This window comes from Ruditapes philippinarum, unplaced genomic scaffold (genome assembly GCF_026571515.1).
Source record: "Ruditapes philippinarum isolate M1 unplaced genomic scaffold, ASM2657151v2 ctg2376_1_1_1_1, whole genome shotgun sequence".
NCBI classification, from domain to species: domain Eukaryota; kingdom Metazoa; phylum Mollusca; class Bivalvia; order Venerida; family Veneridae; genus Ruditapes; species Ruditapes philippinarum.
In genome coordinates this window covers 98,866-120,020 of record NW_026851631.1, presented here as the reverse complement: position 1 = coordinate 120,020, position 21,155 = coordinate 98,866, and positions in this window count along the sequence as shown.

Sequence of the window (21,155 nt, the reverse complement as noted above, 5' to 3'; positions counted from 1 at the left end):
ATATCTTGAGATTGAACGAATATATTTGAAGCTTATTAATCCAACACTTGGTCTTAAACAACAAGCATTCAATACTGCAGTTTATTATTAATTTGTTGTATATCTAATATGTGCCTGGTTCAACTATGGTCAAACAGTTGGGTAAGTAATATAAAATGTAGATGTATTGTCATAAAATATCTGATTAGTTATTCAAAGAATTCATGATCAATATTTACACCAATATTTATCTAAATTAGACTCGGCATTTAAACTAGACTATTGCGGGCGGGGAATTTTAGTCGAACTGTATTCAAGCTAGTTATTTAAATACTTTTTACGCTGTAAGCAAGCGCTCTCGCGATTAAAAAGATCATCACACAACTTACAGATTAAAGAAGGTCGAAACAAGAATGTTATAAGAAGCGAGAGATTATGTAGAAGCTTTTGTATAAATCAAATTGAATTATAATATCTCACCATGTCTTCTTATAGCGAATTACGTTTTAAATCATTTCGATACTTATTATTTATTATACATGGCTTTATATAAATAAATTCAATAAAGCTATTTATACATCCAAAACTTCTTGTGCTAATAAAACTTGCAAAAATTGTTTAATCCACTTTAAAGAAAGTTTTGTGTTTGATGTTTTATAAAAAATATGCATTTCATAAAACTATTTTCTATCTTATTTCGGATAATTATTGTTATAAATTTATATTAAAAATAACATGACTTGTATGGTTTGCGTATAAGTGTATATGTACTTTTTCCAATGTTTTGACGGCGAAAAACATGTACAGTATATAAGAAATATTTCACTTCACTTATATCCTTATAAGTATTTTCGACACGTCATGAAATTGCTTGACCTGGCTAATATAACATGCAGGATTTTCATCCCAGATGAATAGATATAATCACCATATCACGAAAATGAAATAAAAGTTCTTTGATAATACGAGACCCTAATATTTATTTCACGAATCCATTTATTCTAGTTAGTGCAAAGCATGTTTGAATTCAATGAAATGATAGATTTTAAATGTCAAGCAAAAGTGATATATACTCGTACAATAATGTTTAAAACAATGCTTTAATTTGAAGTTACCGAAAAATACTGAAAATGCTTTAAATATTGTTTGGTTTTCTCATACCAGCCTTAAGAATTTACCTCGTATTGTTTCATGTCCTGAAAACAGCTAGTATTCGGTATAACAACACAAATCTTAATATCCTACAAATTTTACTAATTAATTAATTATTCTTCTAATGGTGGTTTTTTTCCAGGCTCAGAAATCTATAACAAGAGGCAATGAAAGCCCTGTTTTCTCTTGCATCATTATTTGATATCGAATCGTTAGCTGCATCGGAAATGAATAAGTTGTTTGATTACAATTGCTTTCATAATGAACCAAAAATGATGTAAAGATAAAAGCGTGTCTTCCTGACAAGGTTGACCAAAGTAATAAAGCTTGTTTGTCTGAATTTTACGACGTTTTTGTGGTAAATTGATAATTTTATGTTTAAAAGTACCTTAAAAGCTCACATTTTAATGTCATACATAATTTTATGGTGGATGTGTGGTATACTTGAATAAAGAATTGCATATAATTACATTATAAAACAAAAAAGTATTGCTTTGTTAATTTAACATCGTAATATTAATTTTATATAAACATGAAAGTATAATTTGAAAGTATAACCTTAACCTCATGTGCTAATAGCGAGCTAAAAGAGCTAACCCAAAGGGCCTGCTCGCAAAGCGAACTTGACGGTTACGCAAATATCTGATCAATAGTGATGGTTTCGGCAGTACTGCAAATTGACACATCGCAACTTTTCGAATTACAAAATAACGATAACAGCCTAGGAATACTGATTGAAACGGATGCGTAGATTTGGGTTTTTTTGGGCCCCCCTTTTATGGGGCCCCGAAAAAGGGAAAGGGAAAAATAGAAAAAAAGGGAAAACCCCAGTTTTTTAAAAATACCGAATGGCTTTTTAAAAGGCAAATGCAAAAAAAATGAACGATTATTTTAACCATAGGCTTTGCCTTATTTCATATTACCCGTATATAATGTGTGGTTGTGTTGAGTGCGACCGAAAGTGTCATTTCTTTGTGTATGCGAAACATAGACTGTGTAGCCGCCGATGGGTTTTAATTATAATGTACTGTATTGCTGTCAAAAAACTCGCTTTGAGGCTCTCCCTTTTTTGGGTATTTAAAAGTATACAACTGTTTTTATTTTTCCCGAAAAAAAACTACCCAAAAAAACGACTGATATTTAAAGGGCTTAATTTAATTTAAAAATGAAAAGCTTAAAAAGTATTTTAATTTCGAAAGGTTTAAAAAATAAAGGTTATTAAAGAATTAAATTTTTCAAATTTTTAAAACCTTTTTAAAAAAAGGTATATCTTTTAGATAAATTTCAAAATCACGCCGTATTAATTTTAACCTGATCTTATATACAAAAATGGAAGAATATGGGGAGTGTATAATGATGCAAAACAAAACATTACAAATCGGTACTCGTGTTCAAATTTGATATATATATAAGTATGTTAAAAAGCATAAACTAAAACCAATTATTGACATACATGTCACAAAACATATATATGCAATAAAAACACCAATATATTTTAAAATGATGTCCATTAAAATTTTAATGACGGCAATCATAGATAGTAGTCTCGTTAACAGTGTATTATAAACAATGCCAAATAATGACGAAAATGACTTTTTAGGTTCTTAGACCGTTGCTTTTGTAGCACAGAATGGACGCTTTGAACGATGTGTCTTATTTTTTTCTTTCCTGATTATCATTTCAAAAATTATTTTACATAAAAAACGCTACCTGACAGTTAACGTTAACATACCGTTCATATTTTTTCAGAGGTCATAGGAAATCTTTTTTTGCAAATGGAATGAAACTAGTTTTTTCAATGATATAGAAGTCCATTATTTTGATTAAATTATCAAAATCAAAACATTAAACTCGACGCACCGAGAATGTATAAATGTTCAGATTGCTGGATACAACTTCTCAGGTCCAGTTTGTTACACTCAATTAACGCCGATAAAAAATGATTAATGACAGAAATGTTTAAGATAATTCTATCTCTAAAATAGCAACACTATTTCTAAATAATGAAAATTAATGACATGAAAAACAAATACCAACATCTTTGGTATGAAATTTATACATTATGCTAACATTATCATTTGAGAGTTTACAAAGGCAATTTGTATTCAGAAAACAGCTTACTTTCGTAGTTGAAATTTTATTTTATCCAATGATGGCTTCACATTTTCCAAATTCATTTATGGTACTTAAACACTAAACACTCTAAATGATAATGTACATGATGAATAAGTACGTGTAAATAACGACATGGTATGATATCTCGGAATATACAGTCCCCTATTTAGCATTTATTTACACGTGCGCATATCCATTATCTTACAGCTATTATATAATATGAATTATGCTACTAAATTGATTGCAATTTGAAATCGCTATTTACGATCTAAGCTTTTCAAAAATTGTTTACCAAAGGATCAAAATAAGCAAAACGAAATAATGATAAGGGTTGCTATTGATACATATTCTTATCCGAAATCATGATCTACATCAATGAAGCGTAACATGAATGTTACTGCAAAATATTAGAACTGAACGTTAGATTTTAACATAAACATGCAGTCGTTAGGTAGATAGATAAAAAGTAGATAAATAGATAAATAAATAACTGAATAAATAAATAATAGCCAAATCGTTTCGTAAAAGTGAGTATGTTCACAAACACTTGGGGTGTGAAGTACAAAACTCTTTTAAAATCCAATCAAAATGTATATGTGTCAATACCAGCACATGTTTTGATCATATATATAAAAACTTAATATCAGCCGTTTTGAAAAGAAATCATATTTTAGCGTCTATAATAATACACAAGATAAAAATGAAAAGATCCGCACACCTACCGTCAGAATCACAATGCATTTTATTCCATTTTCAACTTAATCCTTTTGTCCAATAATTCTCCACGATGATGGCCAATTTTAACATCAATGTAAAACAACGCAACAGGCAAAATAAACATCAAAACTGATGTCATTTTACTTTTCGACAAATTCAAACTAGCTCCTAGCTTTGCCGTATGCATATGCGCCGTGCTTTGAAGAAAGGAACCAACATATTACCGAATCGCTCCGACTATAGCCGACTGGTTCTCACTCCTATTGTTCTTTTACATTGCAGCGGTCTATAACCATTTGCCCCTCACCGCTGTGGGTTCAAATTCAAACAGGGACTTGGGAACTATTCGAGTGTGGAAGCAATCTAGCAACCCATCAATTAAAACGCCGATGGTTCTATTCCAGTTCCCACTCATACATTAAATAATGCAAGGAGGTTTTTCTTCGTTGAAATGATTGATGAATGATGGATGATTTTTATCTTTTCCTTAATGTTTATTTGAAATGCATTCACCATCACGTGAAAACCCCTTCAAACATAGCGTCCAACTGTTTTAAATATGTAATAGAATAAGATCTAGAAAATTATGTGTGAATGAAATTGAAACGAGATATACAAATGATAGAAATGAACATCAAAATATAATACACAATCAGAAAAGATTGTAGTGACTATGTAATATGAAAAGATTAAATAAATATTTGTCGAATTTAAATCTGCCTCTTTCGCAAAGAAATGTTCCGGGTCTGAATTTTTTATATAATTAGAAAGTTTAGAATTTGATTAAACTTAAATGAAAATGTATAGTATATGCAATAGTAGTCCTAGAAAAACGATGCAAAGAAAGCGTCATAAATAAAGTAATTTTACGGGTTAAATTTTCATTAATAAATTATTTTGTCTGTCACTGCCTGAACAAGAACACAGGAAAGATTGATCATTAAAATGTTCATAGTTTATCTGAGACATACTCATACGACAATTACTCGAAGAAGGTGACAAAATAACAAATTTACGCTACATTGGCACATTCACTCTGTACGAGGGCTGTCCAACAAAGTCTAAAATTATTTATCACAAGTGCATCTCCTTAAATTTGAAATAAAATAAGAAACATTAATTCATGAAAGTATACAAACATTAAATATTAAAGCATTATTACAGAACAGAAAGGTGTGCGTTTACAGTCCAAGTCAAATATCATCATTTTACAAAAGTAACACATTTTAAACATAGTAAGTGGTCAATAGGGTAAGTAAACTGCCTTGTGTTATAAACTTGACATTTACCGTATGTCTGACGCTATATGTTGAAATTCACATAAATGTTAATTGTGCATCTTTTACTTGATACAGTGCTCATATAAGTACAATAAAATGGCAACGTTTGACACCGACGTGGCCAAGCAAACTGTGATCAATTTTGCGCATATTTTGCTAAATGACACTTACAGTCATGTTATAAAAAATTAAAAACTATGGAAAAGTTAGTAAGCTAATGAAGAAATACATCAAACATATCTCAGTATCTCAGGTATATTAGACTCCCAAAAAACAATATGGGTATACCTCGTATCAGAAAGTGGCTTGATATTAAAAGTGTTAACTATGCCTTACAGAGGTGACGCTTTAAAAAGAAACCACAATAGCACAATAATGTCACAAAAAGTATCTATGACATTGAAGAATTGGCAGCAATTGTGTTTTCAGGTAGTCATATAATTTGTTCTGTATAATTAAATTAAATGATATCATGCTTGTTTTTGTATTTTGCTCACCGATGACGCATAACATACCAGTAAACTTTTTTTGAAGTCCGTATTTTGTATTTTATCGCTGGTGTCCATGACTTAATTCGGCAGCCCTCTTATGTGTATGCTACGGCTATAATTGATCAAAAGTGATATCATCTTATACTTAAAAAGCAGCTAGATCGATGTGGATTACAAGACATTACTAAAACCATTTGTCCTGCTTAATATCACCATATTTTCAGACAAAATAATTGACAATGGTGGCATTTTTCTACTTAATGCGATTATCTTAAAACAAAGCAATGGTAAATTGTATCCTAAGCAGCTTCTTTCCAACTGCTGTTACAATTTCCAATTTGTGTAACTAAAATGCTCTGGTGTTTACCTGATTTTACTGTTTATTGGGTTATCAATCAAGGTTTATACGTATTCTATATAGAAATCATTCCTGTTCCGAGTAGTCAGAACTAAGCAATGGAATATAGTATCTGTAGCAACTAAGTAAGAAAGCAGTAAACAGTTAGCATCGATCAGTAGATATTGCAACATTCAACAGTTGTATCATTAATTTAATCCGTACTTACAAGTTCCTAAGAAATCTTACGTCATGTATTGATTAATAAGTTCATAAATTTCTTTGTTATCTTATCTGCTGGTATACAGACAGAGATGTGTTTGTTTATTCACGGTAAAAATGTTTTACAATCTATTACGGATTCAATGAGAGTCATTCGGGAACATTTTATCGTCTAGTTGTAACGTCAAAAAAAGAAACATTATAATACTGAAAATACAGTTCATCTCATACACTTACATAACTCACTTACATAACTCATTGTAATAATGCTTTCGGCATTCTGGTTAACTGTCAGACCGTGCGTACAATAACCTGCTTCCAATAATCTGAAGGTGCCTTATTTGAAACCAAGAAAAGCAATGGCATAAGATACACCTTCAAAGCAAAATGATTCCTTTTAAGGATATAATAAAATTTCTCTTAGAAGACGCTACCTTTGTCATTTCTTTAGCAACGATGTTATTTATAGCTTTGTCAACGATTTTTCACATACTCATTTTTTTTCTAAACATTTTTGTTCAAGTTGTGTGAGCTTTTTATTACATAAATACATTAGTATAATGTCAGGATAATCTTATAAAAGAGTAATAACAGCACACTAAAAACATTAAATGACTTCAGATGATACTTAAACCTTAATTAAAAGGTCATATGTCTTTCGTAATAAACGTTCCCTAAATCATTACTCACATGAATTGTAAATAAGCGTCTTTTTTTTATTTTTTGCTAAGTTGATTTAATCATTGAGGTACAATTCATGAGTAATATGATATACACTTTCCTGTAAAATTGTCACCATTTCTAGTACTGTTTATTTGATAAAATATTATCTAATAACATATCTCATTCTCTTTGTAAACAAAGTATTTTTTACCTAATGAAGTATCATATTGTACAAGTATATTGTGTTATAATGACCACATGTTGTGATAATTGTTTTGTTTATCTATTTGCATGTACAAGTTTAAAGTAAAATATTTTTTCTGTTCTGTAATGTAGACAGACTTGCTTAAAATTTCTTTAAATTAAGTGATGTACGGTATATACAACAGCAAAACAGTTTTTAATGTATATATCTCGTGAACCTAAAATTTAAATTTATGTTAACCACATGATCAGTATCATCATACAAACATACACAAATGATAAAAAAAACACACATAAAATTCATCGAATAAACTTGGGCTATCTAATGATTGCTTTTATTTTATTCAGAACCAACCATGAGGCATGCATATACAAAACGTTTTGACGGGAATTTAAACATGTAACAATAATTTCATTATATCAAGATATCTTACATTTTGGAGAAAGTTTATCAACCTTATTCACCTTTTAACAATTGTGACAAATTTCGAACTATATTTCAAGCTACATCATTTCAGTTTTAAAGTCAACCTTTGAAAGAAATGAAACGGTGGTGAAATAGTTGTTCTTATCTATTCCAAATTAGTTATCTTCCATTTGAGGGCATTCTGTTATAGTCTTTCTGACTGTCTGTTTACATTTCTATTTGTCTGTTATACTTTATTTCCGTTCAATCACATAACTCTGTCTGATCCACACCTTTTTAATTTCATGTAATAATTACCTCTTTTTATTATTTAATTTTTGTCTGAAAGCCAAATTTCATTGATGCACTTACTCAAAAATGAACTTCGTTTCTGCTTATTAAGTTAAGGTACAATCAACCCGCGTCATTCAAATGTCATAAGGGAAGACCTGATATTAAGCGGACAAACATAAATGTTTCGGAAGTACTATTGTCAAGGATTATTATCAACGAACCAAAATTGTCCCAGTAGTCATACTCTAAAACATTAATGTCAACAAACCAGAAGGTTAAATTAGTCAATCTGTCAATGTATAAGATGCCTAGTGCAGAACGTCCTTTCTGAAGTGTAATCACTTTCATTTAGTTTAAGCTACTCCGGAATCTTTCTTTAACTTTTGTAATTATATCCCTTTTTCTTGTCAGATTATGAGTTTCTTTCTTATCCTTATCTTTTTTTTTTCTTTTTTTCAAATTATTGAATTAAAGTATATCTGGTTTCCTTAACTGACCATTGTCCAGTGTCATCAGTCTCACCAGTTACACGGGATATGAACAAATCTACTTCCTGTTGTTGCAAGAGAGGTTAAAGTTAAAATTAATAAGTTCCCAAGAAAGATACACTAATTGGAAATAATACGTACTTGTATTTGCAAGACCGAGTACTTATAGAATTGTATAAACTTGCGAAACAGGTACAGCTATTTCGTTTATATACTGTAAATCTGACATTTGCAAGTTTGAATTAACCAAACTTATTTTCACCAATTAACCAAACTTATTTTCAGATAATTATGCGCTTTTATTTTTGTTCTTTTCTCTTTCTATTCTTTTCATTTTAAAACTATAGTTGTGTCATACCACTTCTAAAGAAAGATAATGATGAAATGAGTAAATATGTCGTTTAAATGAGAAGTTTTGCTTAATTTGTTGTTGTTCTATTTGACAGTAAAATGTTTAACTTAAATCGTCTTTAATTTTCAAACTTTTTCTTTTGTATTTTTATTTGTGTCAGAATATGATAAAGTTAGATAATGTAGTTCTTAATGACTTTCGATAGTTTGTCAATTATGCATCTTATACCTTAATAGTGAATGTCAACTTGATAAATGTTAACCGCACCACACACACCAAAACATTTAGCTTCATTTTATAAGTGCCATTTCAGAAAATTGTCAAACGTAATATCACGGTTAAGTAATTGAAAGAGGATTGAAATGCGAGGTGTCTGTTTTGTACAAGGGGGCGAAGTAAAAGTCAGATTGCTGAGTGTTTTGATGTTCTTTCTCTTTTGTATCATAAGTAGACAATAAAAATGCTCTTATGGCATCCGATAAAAGGGCCCGATGTGCGAGCATCTAAATATGACCGTTTTCCTATCGTCACAATAAGTAAATCCGATAAGAAAAGTAGCCAATCGACGGACATGCTCTATCTTTATCCCCGACATATAGCTCGGTAACTGGAGTGCAGGTAACTTATATCCGCACTCAAGTTAACGCACTGTGCATGTATGGGTAAACTATTTAACTCTGACACATTTTCGATAGAAAGGTCTTTACTATGATACTCCTCGTACAAATCAGGTAGCCTCGTCTTTTAATTACGGAAGACATATATACATTGTTAGGCCACATAGTCAATTTCCTCGTGATTAGGTATTATGGTGTTCTTTCTCTGCTGTATCATGACTTCTATATCATTATCCCGCCTTGGGTCATGTAGTCAATTAAAGTAAAAAGACAGAAAACAGTTTTTGTTAAGAGTGCAACCAAGGCGGTAACACGATTGCTAGTAAATACCTGCATTCCGTTGAACACACTGTCATTATGTTCATTAATTGGTCAAACGTATTTTCAATGAAAAGATCTCCCTGTCACACAACAATTACTTCGAGAATATATTTTTTTCAAGTGAGTGTTGATACTTTTAGCGTGAAGCCGTCAACAATAACAAAAGCTGGAGGAGATGAGGAAGGAAATGGCAATAAATCGATGCAAAATTACTCCATTCGCAGTATGAAAATAGAAACAATATTTATCACAGAATCAGCAGTCATGTTTAATTCATATATATACATAGTTATGATATCTTGTAAATACTAAAATTAAAGAACGTTTAAAATTGATAATGTATAAATTTGATAAACGCGTCTTGTATTTTACAATTAATATCGGAAATATTCAAGGGATCATTACATGTTACGATACATCACGAAAATCAAATTATGGCATTAGTTTTAATGAATTAGCTTTGTTTTATTAAATTGGAAATTTTAAATATTGAAATCACGAATCTATCTATTTCAATAGAAATGAAATTGAAGATGATTATTTATAAATAAAACAAATGTAAGGAAGTCACGCGCATATCTTAAAATACAAAACTACAATTACTGTCAAGGAACCTTTAAAAAACCATCTCAATTTTCTATATCAAAACATAGCAATAATATTATTCATTTCGAAGGCATGGAAAGGTATCCCGAATAAAAAACGGAAAACATTATTCAGATACGACTAATATAAGATTTTTTTTCCAGACATATATGACTGATATGCCACCATTCCCTAAAATGACAAACGTTTATGCATAGCAATCTTGTTCCACATACCAACTATCTTAAAGACACATTTGTTTTTTATGATTGTGCGTCGCTTAATTCCTCCAAGTATATGTAACATTTAATTTCGGATAATACCAGTAAGTCTAATGGCGATTTGTCTGTCACCAATGATTAAGAAAGGGGGATAAGTATTCGAGCCCTTAGGAGAAATTGTACTTGCTGATTGTTATCATGAATGCCGGCTACATATACGAATAGCCCAGTTATAAAAGGAAAATTAATAATAAATATAAATGTATTAAAATCGTCAAAGATGAATAACACTTTACAACTTACAACCTGCTTGTGGTACGTTTGTAACGAATTATGTCTATCATTTTAAAGGCATTATAAAAAATGTATCGGTATTTTAGTTTCCTTCGAAAGTTCAATGGAATCTGTGACCTTCTGATATTATGATTTATATCTGGGTTTCCTTATGGCTAGTAGTCTTAAAAATCAACTTTTTCAAACTTCACGTACTTACTATTTTTATCTTACAATACAACATAACGATTTGAATGTGTCATTTACATACAAAATAAATCAGTCACGATATTCAAAGGAAAACACCAAATTGAAGATTTACCAGCTGTATTCCAAATGCAAAGATGACTTTGTCTGTCAAACGAGGCAATACGTAGGCTTCACATTTATGGTCGATACATACAGTAGGGTGAACGTTTCGGTTGCAATATAAAAATTAGATGTATCGGTATTTTAGTTTCCTTCGAAAATGCAGTGCAATCTGTTACCTTCAGACATTAAGATTTATAGCTGGGTTTCTTTATGACCAGTAGTTTTAAAAATCAACTATTTCAAACTTCACTTACTTACTAACTTTATCTACCAATAAAACATAAAGTATATCTCCGAATTTGCCGAACGATTTGAACTTGTCTTTTACTTACACAATAAATCAGTCACGATATTCAGTGTAAAATACCAAATTGAAGATTTACCAGCTGTATTTCAAATGTAAAGATGACTTTGTCTGTCAAACGAGGAAATATGCTACACATTTATTGTCGACATATGCCTTAGAGAGCTATAAAATACAGCAACTGCATAAAACAATTGAAAATCAAAAAACATAATTACAGATGGACTGGCTCTCTGTCTATGTTTTACATGCTTCAATAAAAAATAGAATTTCTTTGTAAAACAGTGCGGATTATATTACGTAAAATATATTTATTTAAAGAATATCAACAAAAACACACCCGAAAAAAGAAAGCATGCCCCAGATCCCACAAATATGTGCTACACATAAATTTAAACCATGCTAACCCTTGTCCTCTTCTCACTTCCCCTCGGAGCGTGCGCGTTACTGAGAAGGCACAGGGCATCGGCAGAAGATTTACAGCTTGGCTGGTGGCTAACTTAAACTGAAGCCTCCGTGGGCGTTATATACGGAACCGCTACTTAGTCAACAACTGCGTACCAGCTGCCAGTGTCCTGACTAATGCCGAGGGGTGTGGCCCTACAAAGTAGGCGCTTGTGTCGACGAGGACGGTGTCCTAGGGTGCGTTAGACCCTAGCACGGTTAGACGGCTTGAACGGCAGGCCTATTCCTGGCACAAATAGCCCTTTTCAGGGCTAACCTTTCCTATTGTCACAGGTTACTGTACATTTAGGTTCTCATTGACCGCCGTACAGTGACCTACTTTTGGCTCAAAATTCATACCGTTGGCTACTACTCCGTGGAAACTGCATGGAGGTAAATTATCACCGCTTTTTGCTTCAAAATTAACTCTTTAAGGGCATGACTGGTGACATGTCCGGGGTCCGTACTCGACAGCGAAAGCTGCATTTTGTGCCCGAAAGGGCGGATGGACCCTCATTAAGCTTTAACTTCAATCAATCAATCACCCTTGTCCTTTGTAATATTACAAGTATTATTACATTATTAACTCTCAAAGCTTTTTACATGACTAAGACAAGAAATAAAAAGACAGAACTATGTTTGTTGCTCATTCAGGGACGGATTCGAAAGTGTGTCTTTAAGCTAATAGCTTCCTACGCAATCGAATAAACTTGTTTAAACTAAACGGCTTATAAAGAACATAATGTGAAATGCATTACATGGATTACAGATATAGTGTGTTTTTATTTCTGAAGCTCTTCAAAATTTTGTTCTTATGTATAACGTTTTAAATTTTGTTCAATCATTTTGCGATGTGTAATGATTAGTTTTAAACTGAGACGGTTTTTGTCATATTTTAAAGAAGAATATTGCAAGAAACTCTTGCCTATAAAGATCTTTACAAAAATTGTACGAAAATGTACGAGTACCGTATTGTCATTAACATCTTTCAAAGATTTCAAAAAAACAAAAAAAACATTAAGAACAAATTTTGCCTCAATGATTACTTTGCTTATAACTGTTTTCCCACACTGATAAATTGTATTCTGTATTAATCCGTATAACTTGTATTTCAGTTTTATATAAGAGTACTCAACTTGTCTACAATATTAAAATATTCGAAGATGATGAAATTCCAATAAACAGACAATCAGTGATAAATGTGTTTCTAGAGGGTTATAACCAGTGTACGAATGCTGAAGCCTTAAAACTACATTTATAATTTCAATTTAAGAAAAAGGCTTTCAATCATGTAGGTTTCATTTCTTCAAGATAACATTTCTACTTCTAATTTACATAGAAGACTTACATTTTACCTTGCTTCTCATAAACACAAAAATGTTCACTGGAGTCATTCCATCATGTGTATCTTGTATATCTTTTAAAGAGGTAGGGAATTCTGTCATACTTTCTGTAAATACGATAATAATCGACTTTGTTTGTTATTAATTTATTTTCCTTTTGGCAAATGTAATATTTAAAGAAGAGACATCAGGAATCACTCTGTAGATGTACATTTTGCATCACTAACAGAATTAATGATATTATAAACGTAAATTATTTCTATATTTTCATAAATAGAAAAAAATGTAACAAAATTTTAGCGTTTCGAATACGAAATTTCTAAATACCAAACTGATCAGCCCAGCTGACGCCTGCTACAATTCCATTCAACTTGAATAATTGCAAAATAATACAAAAACAATATTCTCCTTCACCATTCTTAGTGACAGTCTAATTTTACACTCACCACAAAGAAAATTCCCGAAATAAAATCAATTTGAATTGAAAAACACAGAAGGCAATGAACTAAAACGAAAACGTAAGAAATTTTATAACTATAAAGCAAACGAATCAATTCCCCGTCTTCTTTAACCCAGACAATGAGGTAAATTGACTGCCAGTTTTAAGAGGTATTAGAGGTAAAAAGGTAGTAGTAAACATTCATATAGTTCAAACATAAGAAATATTAACCCTTGCAAACTATATTGAGTTATTAAAACTAAAATTAAACACAACACACAATATGCTTATTAATACAGTTAAGAAATAAGACAGTTAAGAAATAAGGTATGTTCCCTGTAAATTTATTTTTTTACCAATGCTTTCTGTTTTGTCTTAAAAAGTGTAAATATTCAACCATGAAATTAACAGGCAACAATAATCAATTTCTCTTAACTAAAACATAATAAATCTGTCCTTAGATGTTATTGAATGGATATATACTGACAATATATATTCCTTCGATAGCATTTTAAAGACTGTTTTGCGTCTGCTGTAGACGTGAAATATGTGTTTCTGTGATCTAGTGGCAAGTTCAACTTTTGTCTTCTAATTTACGAGCGGTATTAGACTAAAGTCATCGTCTTATGTAGTTTCATTAATATCTCATGAAAAGTGAACTACAGGGATCTCGCAGACACTTTACCAGAAAATGCAAAAGATGTACGTCAAGAAAGCAAATAACGCATGTAGAAGATGAAAGTAAACATGTATCACATTAAAGATACCAATTCCCTTAGTAAGAAATAATTAATTAACGGGTTAGGTCACTAAATATATCTGGAACAAAAACGCATATCTGAAATTAAATGAATAAAATATATTTGGAGAAATGTTGGAACGTTGCAAAATGACCATACTGTGCCGGTGTGACATAAAATCAAATCCAACGAATAAACAAACAAATTTGGATAAAACTCTGTTTGATTGAAAACATTTCTTTCAAATATGCATTGATAATACTTCACAAATATAAACTATATATACATGTATATAGTGTCTTCCACTTTCATCCCAGTGCTCATAAAAAAGCAAAAACAAAAAGGGTTTGAAGTTTGCGCTGTTTTGGGCCCCAGCATAGGTTTCAATTTTTTGGGTATTTAGTGCTAAAAATTGACCCCTTAAAATTCTTTTGGTTCAAAACCCCTTGGGGAAAACTGGGGAACTAGAACTTAAACATTTTGCAATCGTTATTATACAAGTGTGTTATACAAGTGTCATAAGAAAAATGTAACATATGACAATATCTAAAATGGGATGCCCGTAGTCAACGGAGAAAATTGAAAACATTGTTAATGAAGACAAACATCACACCGTTTTTACAGGGGTGATAATTTTAAAAGGAATAAAATTGTCACAATGTCATAAAACGTATCTTTGACCATGAACAGGCTCAATCAAACCGAGCCTGCAACATTTTCAATTTTGCCGTGTTGGGCTTTCTTTAGGGATTCTGTATTTATCTATTTTTTGACATTGGATGGTGAGCAACTTTGCGTTACGAGGTAGTCTCAAATTTAATTATATCATGCTTGTTTTTCACACTCACTGAATAATGACGTATTAAATACCAGTTAAAGGTTTTAGAAGGCCGTTGACTATTTTTTTATTCTAATGCTGTTGTCCATGACCTATTTGGACAGGACTTGTTTATGTACAATTTTCACAGAAGTGGCATCATGAAAAATACATTGCTACGGCTATAATTGATCAATAGCGATATCATCTCACACTTAGAAAGCAGGTAGATCAAATCTCACTTTATGTGATAATTACAGTAATTATGTGGGCTACATGACACATGACATTACTGAAGGTGGTTTGTTTGTTTGTTTGATTGGGTTTTACGTCACATCGACACAGTATAGGTCATATCGCGACGTTCCAGCTTTACTGGTGGAGGAAGACCTCAGGTGCCCTTCCGTGCATTATTTCAGGTACGAACGGGCACCTGAGTAGAACCACCGACGTTCCGTTAGCTAGCTGGATAGCTTCCTCACATGCAAGAATCCAAAGTTCCTGTCGGGATTCGAACCCACAGCGGTTTACCAGTACTAGTTGCCTTTACTTTCACAAGGAACTGAAACTTCTGTACATGCCAGAGCAGAGGTACAGTGCGAATGAGCGTAGAAAGGATTTCATGATCAATTACAACGACAGTGACATGCGCCGTCCGGGAATCGAACCCGGGTCGCCCGATTCACAGTCTAAAACTCTACCTATTGAGCTAACCGGACGGCTTGACATTACTGACACGAGTTGTCCTGCTTAATATACGACATATTTTCAGACAAAAATAAATCAAAATAATGTCCCTTTTATGCCACATATGATTATTATATAAACTGACTGCCTCCGTGGTCGAGGGGTTAGAGTCGATGACTTCTTATCCAGTTACCTCTCTGGCGTGGGTTCGAGATGCTTTGGTAGTTTAGCACGAAGGAAAGTTGTCTAGTACTGGTGTTACTCTCCAGGAACGATGGTTAGGAAACTACCCGCCTATGTGACTGAAATACTGTTGGGAAAAGGCGTAAAATCAAACAAACAATAATATAAACTAATGGTATATTGGTTTTTAAACGGTTTCTTAGTATTGTAAACTGTTTTCTACCGTTTCCAATTTGTGTACTTAAAACTGCCTCCGGTTTCACATTTGTCTGATTTTACTTTTTAGTTTTCTAGTGGACTCATTCCTGTCTCATTTATGTTATTCCGTATTTACCCGTTTCGACTTAAATCTTACGTCTTTTATTGATTTGTAAGTTCTTAAGATTCTTTTTTATTTTATCTACTGGAGTGCAGACAGAAATGTATTTGTTTATTCACGATGCAGATGTTATATAATCTGTTTTAGATTCACAGGGAGTCATTCGGGAACAATTTATCGTCTAATTGCAACGCAAAAACTGAAATCAAACTGAAAATACAGTTCATCTCATACACTTCCATAACTCATTGTAATTATGCTTTCGGCATTCTGGTTGAATGTCAGACAGTGCGTTCAATATCCACCTACCAATATTCTGAAGGTGTACAGTCGAAAACCAGTGGAACTGAATATATCTTTAAAGCATGAATATAATAAAAACAATCTTAGAAGACGCTACCTTTGTCAAATCTTTAGCAACGATCGATGTTGTTTATAGCTTGTCAATGAATTTCTATATACTCGTATTTGATTTATTTAATCAGGACATTTTGTATTCAAGTTGTGAGAGCTTTTTATTATATAAACACTTGTAGCGAAAATGTAAAAGTTATTTCCCCTTAATAAGTACACGCCATTTATGTTCAACCAAACGAATGATTCCAGAAAATTGTTTCTGTAAGTTGATATCAAATATGTTTGATGATGTTACTTGATTTAATAACCTTTTACTTTTCAATTTGGATTCCTTAGAAGTTTGCAGTTGTATTATTTAATGTTGAAAGTGTAAGATAATCTTGACGATGGTTCCCGAGTCAAGTAATTATGTACAAAAGTAACGCATATTGAAAAGGTAAGCAGTAGTTGATTCAATGATAGTAATATATTCAAGCGTTTGCAAGATATGAAGGCAATAGAGGGCGCAAGCAGTCCCCAGCCAATATATAAGGCAGGTGAATGTAAAAAATTGGGAGTGCCAGCCCGCATAGCTCAATCGGTTAGAGCGCGAGACTTGTAATCTCGACATTGTGGGTTCGATTCCCGGGCTGGTCAACTAAAATTACTCACCAGTCTTTCGGATGAGACGTTAAATCCCGTGTATGAGTGCTTAAACACTTGGCACGTGAAAGAACCAGAAGAAGCTTCTGGAATTGGTGCATCTTTCTGTATCTGTCTCCAAAATATAAAATGACTAACACTCTTCTGGAGGACTCGCCCATATGGGCAACCGGTGGCGAGTATAAATAAACTCTAATACACACACAAATTGGGAGTTGGTGTTTTTGCAGCGTGTTGAACAGTCGACAATCCTAAATGCTATACCTATTTTTTATATTCTTAGTTGCACAGTGCATAGCGCTGTGATAAGGCTGAGAAATATCAAGTAGAAAGAAAGCAAGGATTAAAGATTAATAAAGGAAGAATAGTTTATTAGTAGAAAAATAGAGAACGAGATAGAGGGAACATATATATATCGTAAATAGTATTTCATAGGATATTAATTTGATAAATTGTTTAATACGTATAGAAATCATTATTTGTTATTCAAATAAAAGACAAGGATGTCTCGAGGAAAATTATATCTATATATCTAATTCTATTAGGTGATTCATGCACATTTATTAAGGAATATAAATCATTGGTCTTCAATAAAATAATCATAAGGCAAAGAAGCCAGAAGAAATTTAGTATCATATAGGTATAAGGTCGGTGCACGTTACACACATGTAAGTATAATGTCAGGATAATCTTATAAAAGAGTATAAAAAAACACATTTTATAAACATTAAATGACTTTATTTGTTACCTAAACCTTGATTGTTAGGTCATATATCTTTCATAAAGAAAAATATTCCTTAATAATATCTATAAATGCCCTTATTCATTTGAATCTTAAAGTAGCGCCCTTTTCTATTTGCTAAGTTGATTTAATCATCATAGGACACTGTGTGTTATGTAGTCAGGATTGCTTAAAATTTACTTAAATTAAGTGATACTCGGTATCAACAACAACCCGATATAAGTTCATATCAAACGATTTTTGATAATTCAGACACTTACAAAATTAACCAAAAGTAATAATTTAGACTTATCCTGAAAAGTGAAACAAGAAAAAAGGCGTTGAGATTAAATAACAGTTTAGAAAGATGCTCTTTCTACTAGTAAGAAAGACATTTATAGATTGTTAAGTCAAGTAGTCAATGTCCTCGTGATCGGGTGTTATGATTTTCTGATCATTACCCCGCCTAGTTAAAATATATTGTCATGTAGTTAGTTAAAGTAAATAGACAGAGAACGATTTCGGGGCGTGGTAACAAGAATGCTTGTAATTACCTGCACTACGATTAACGCACTGTTCATTAATAGTTCGAACGTATTTTCAATGAAAAGATTGCCCAGCTATGACACAACAATTATTTATTTTATGCATTCTTATGTTAGAACCTTTAGTTAATGACCATACTAATACCTTGCAACATATGTTAATAATCTATCATAATTGTGTTTTAAAACTTGGAAGAGATTCGAGAATAATGTATTTTGCTTAAAATGTTTCCAAAGATTTCTGTAAAGTTAATTAAGTGATGATATTGTCGATATATATTCATTCAATAACATCTAATAGACAGATTATTTTTCGGTAAAACAATTGATTGGTGTAGCCTGTTGATTTTATGGTTGAATATTTACACTTTTAAGAACAAAAACAAAACGTATTGGTAAAACAATAAAATAATAAATTTATAGGGAACATACTTTATTGATGTATTTAACATGAATCTGAATTTCAGAATAGAAACTGCAAGGGGGAATACGTTTTCACCTCTTTAAAGTGGCATTTTCATCTAAAATTAATACAAAGATGTACCATTTGAAATATATTAGGCAGTTGATTTACGCCATGGTTTGGAGATTAAAGAAGATGAAAAGGAAAAAATGAAAAACAGATTCGTTTGCTTGATAGTTAAACGATTTTCGTTTTACTTCTTTTTCTGTAGTAAATTTTTCTTTTTCAAATTAAAATTGCCTTTTATTTCGGGATATTTCGTCGTGTGTGTAAAATAAGACTGTCACTAAGAATGATGTAGGAGTATAATTTTTGGTATAATTGTGCAATTATTCAAAAAATATGATAAACAAGATCGACAAGGAAAGGCGGCGTTCAATGAACGCAGCCCCACCCGACCCAGCAACAAGCGTCAGCGGCAAGGAGCCCAGGGGGACCCCAAACAAGTTGAATAGGGTTGTAGCAGGCGTCAGCTGTACCAATTATTTTTGGTATTAAGAAATTTTGTAAAAAATTATAATTTGTTATATATTCATGAAAAGATAGAAATAATTTACATTTATAATATCATTTATTCTGTTAGTGATGCAAAATGTATATCTACGGAGGATTGATTTATGATATGTCTCTTTGGTATATTTTACATTTTCCGAGAAGGAAAATGTCATTACTCACGAAGAAAGTATGACAGAATTCGTACATATTCAAAAATACACATGGTAGAATGAATCTTAATATTAACATGTTTGTGTTAATGAGAAGCAGTCCAAAACGTAAGTCTTCAGTGTAAATTAGAAGTAGATATTTTATCTTGAAGAAATGAAACTTACATGATTTAAATAGATCAATACAGAATCCCTAAAGAAAGCCAAACACGACAAAATTGAAAATATTGCAGGCTCGGTTTGATTGAGCCTGTTCATGGACGGTACTGGAAAGTGCAAGTTACCGTCCACGCCCCCTAGCACCGGCTTAAGCAGAATTCAACATTTTACATGAACTGGTAAAAGTTAGAATTTTGGAACATCCGCAGATGTGTTCATATGGCGGTCATCATGTAACCTTCAATGTGACACGTTAGTGCCATTCCATGAAAAGCGGCATATGGTCCCCAAGTAAAAAAATGCTTGTGCCCTAAACGAGAAAACAATGGGCGGAACTAAATAAAATGGAATTTTATAAGGGGATCTGAGGTTATGAAGCCTGCATATCACAGATATTACGTCAAAAGACAAATTTAAAAGCATGCCTTATATCCTAAGGGTGATTCAACAGTATTCCAGTGAGGAATACTGGAACCACCCAACAAGAAAGATGCCGAATAGATAGAACTAAAATAACACAAGCACAACAAAAAGCCTTTTTCTTAAATTGAAAATATAAATCTAGTTTTTAAGGCTTTGACATTCGAACACTGGTTATAAACCTCTAGAAACACATTTTTTTACTTACTTTATTGGCATTCCATAATCCTTGAATATTTCAATATTGTAGACACGTTGAGAAATCTTTTATCAAAAAACATGTTATACGGATAAACAAAAAATACAAACCTACACTTTATCATTGTGGGATATAAGTTATAAGAAAAGTTATGGATCTTAATGAAATTTTTTGCAATCTTTGTAAAATGTTATTGACAATGTACTCTTACATTGGTAAAAGAAACCATTTTCATACAATTTTTGTTAACAGATTTTTTGGCAGCATTTTTCGTTGCATTTAATATTCTAGTCTCTGTTTAATACTAATCAAAACTACACATCTCAATGATTGAACAAAATTTAAAACGGAATCATCAGAAAAAAATGTTCAGGAGCTTTAGAAATAAAAACACATTATATCTATAATTCATGTAACGTGTTACGTTTTTTTGTGATTCACAAGCTGTTTAGTTTAAACAGGATTTATTAAAGCTCGATGGCGTAGGAAGCTATAAGCTACGAATCTGTTCCTGAATGAGCAACAAACATAGTTCTGTCTTCTCATTTCTTTTCTCAGCCATTTGAAAAAGTTCTAGTACTCATGTAATTTTATACGTGTGATATAACAAACGACAAGGGTGTAGCATTGTTTAAATGTATGTGTAGCACATATTTTTTCGGATCTGGAGGCATGCTTT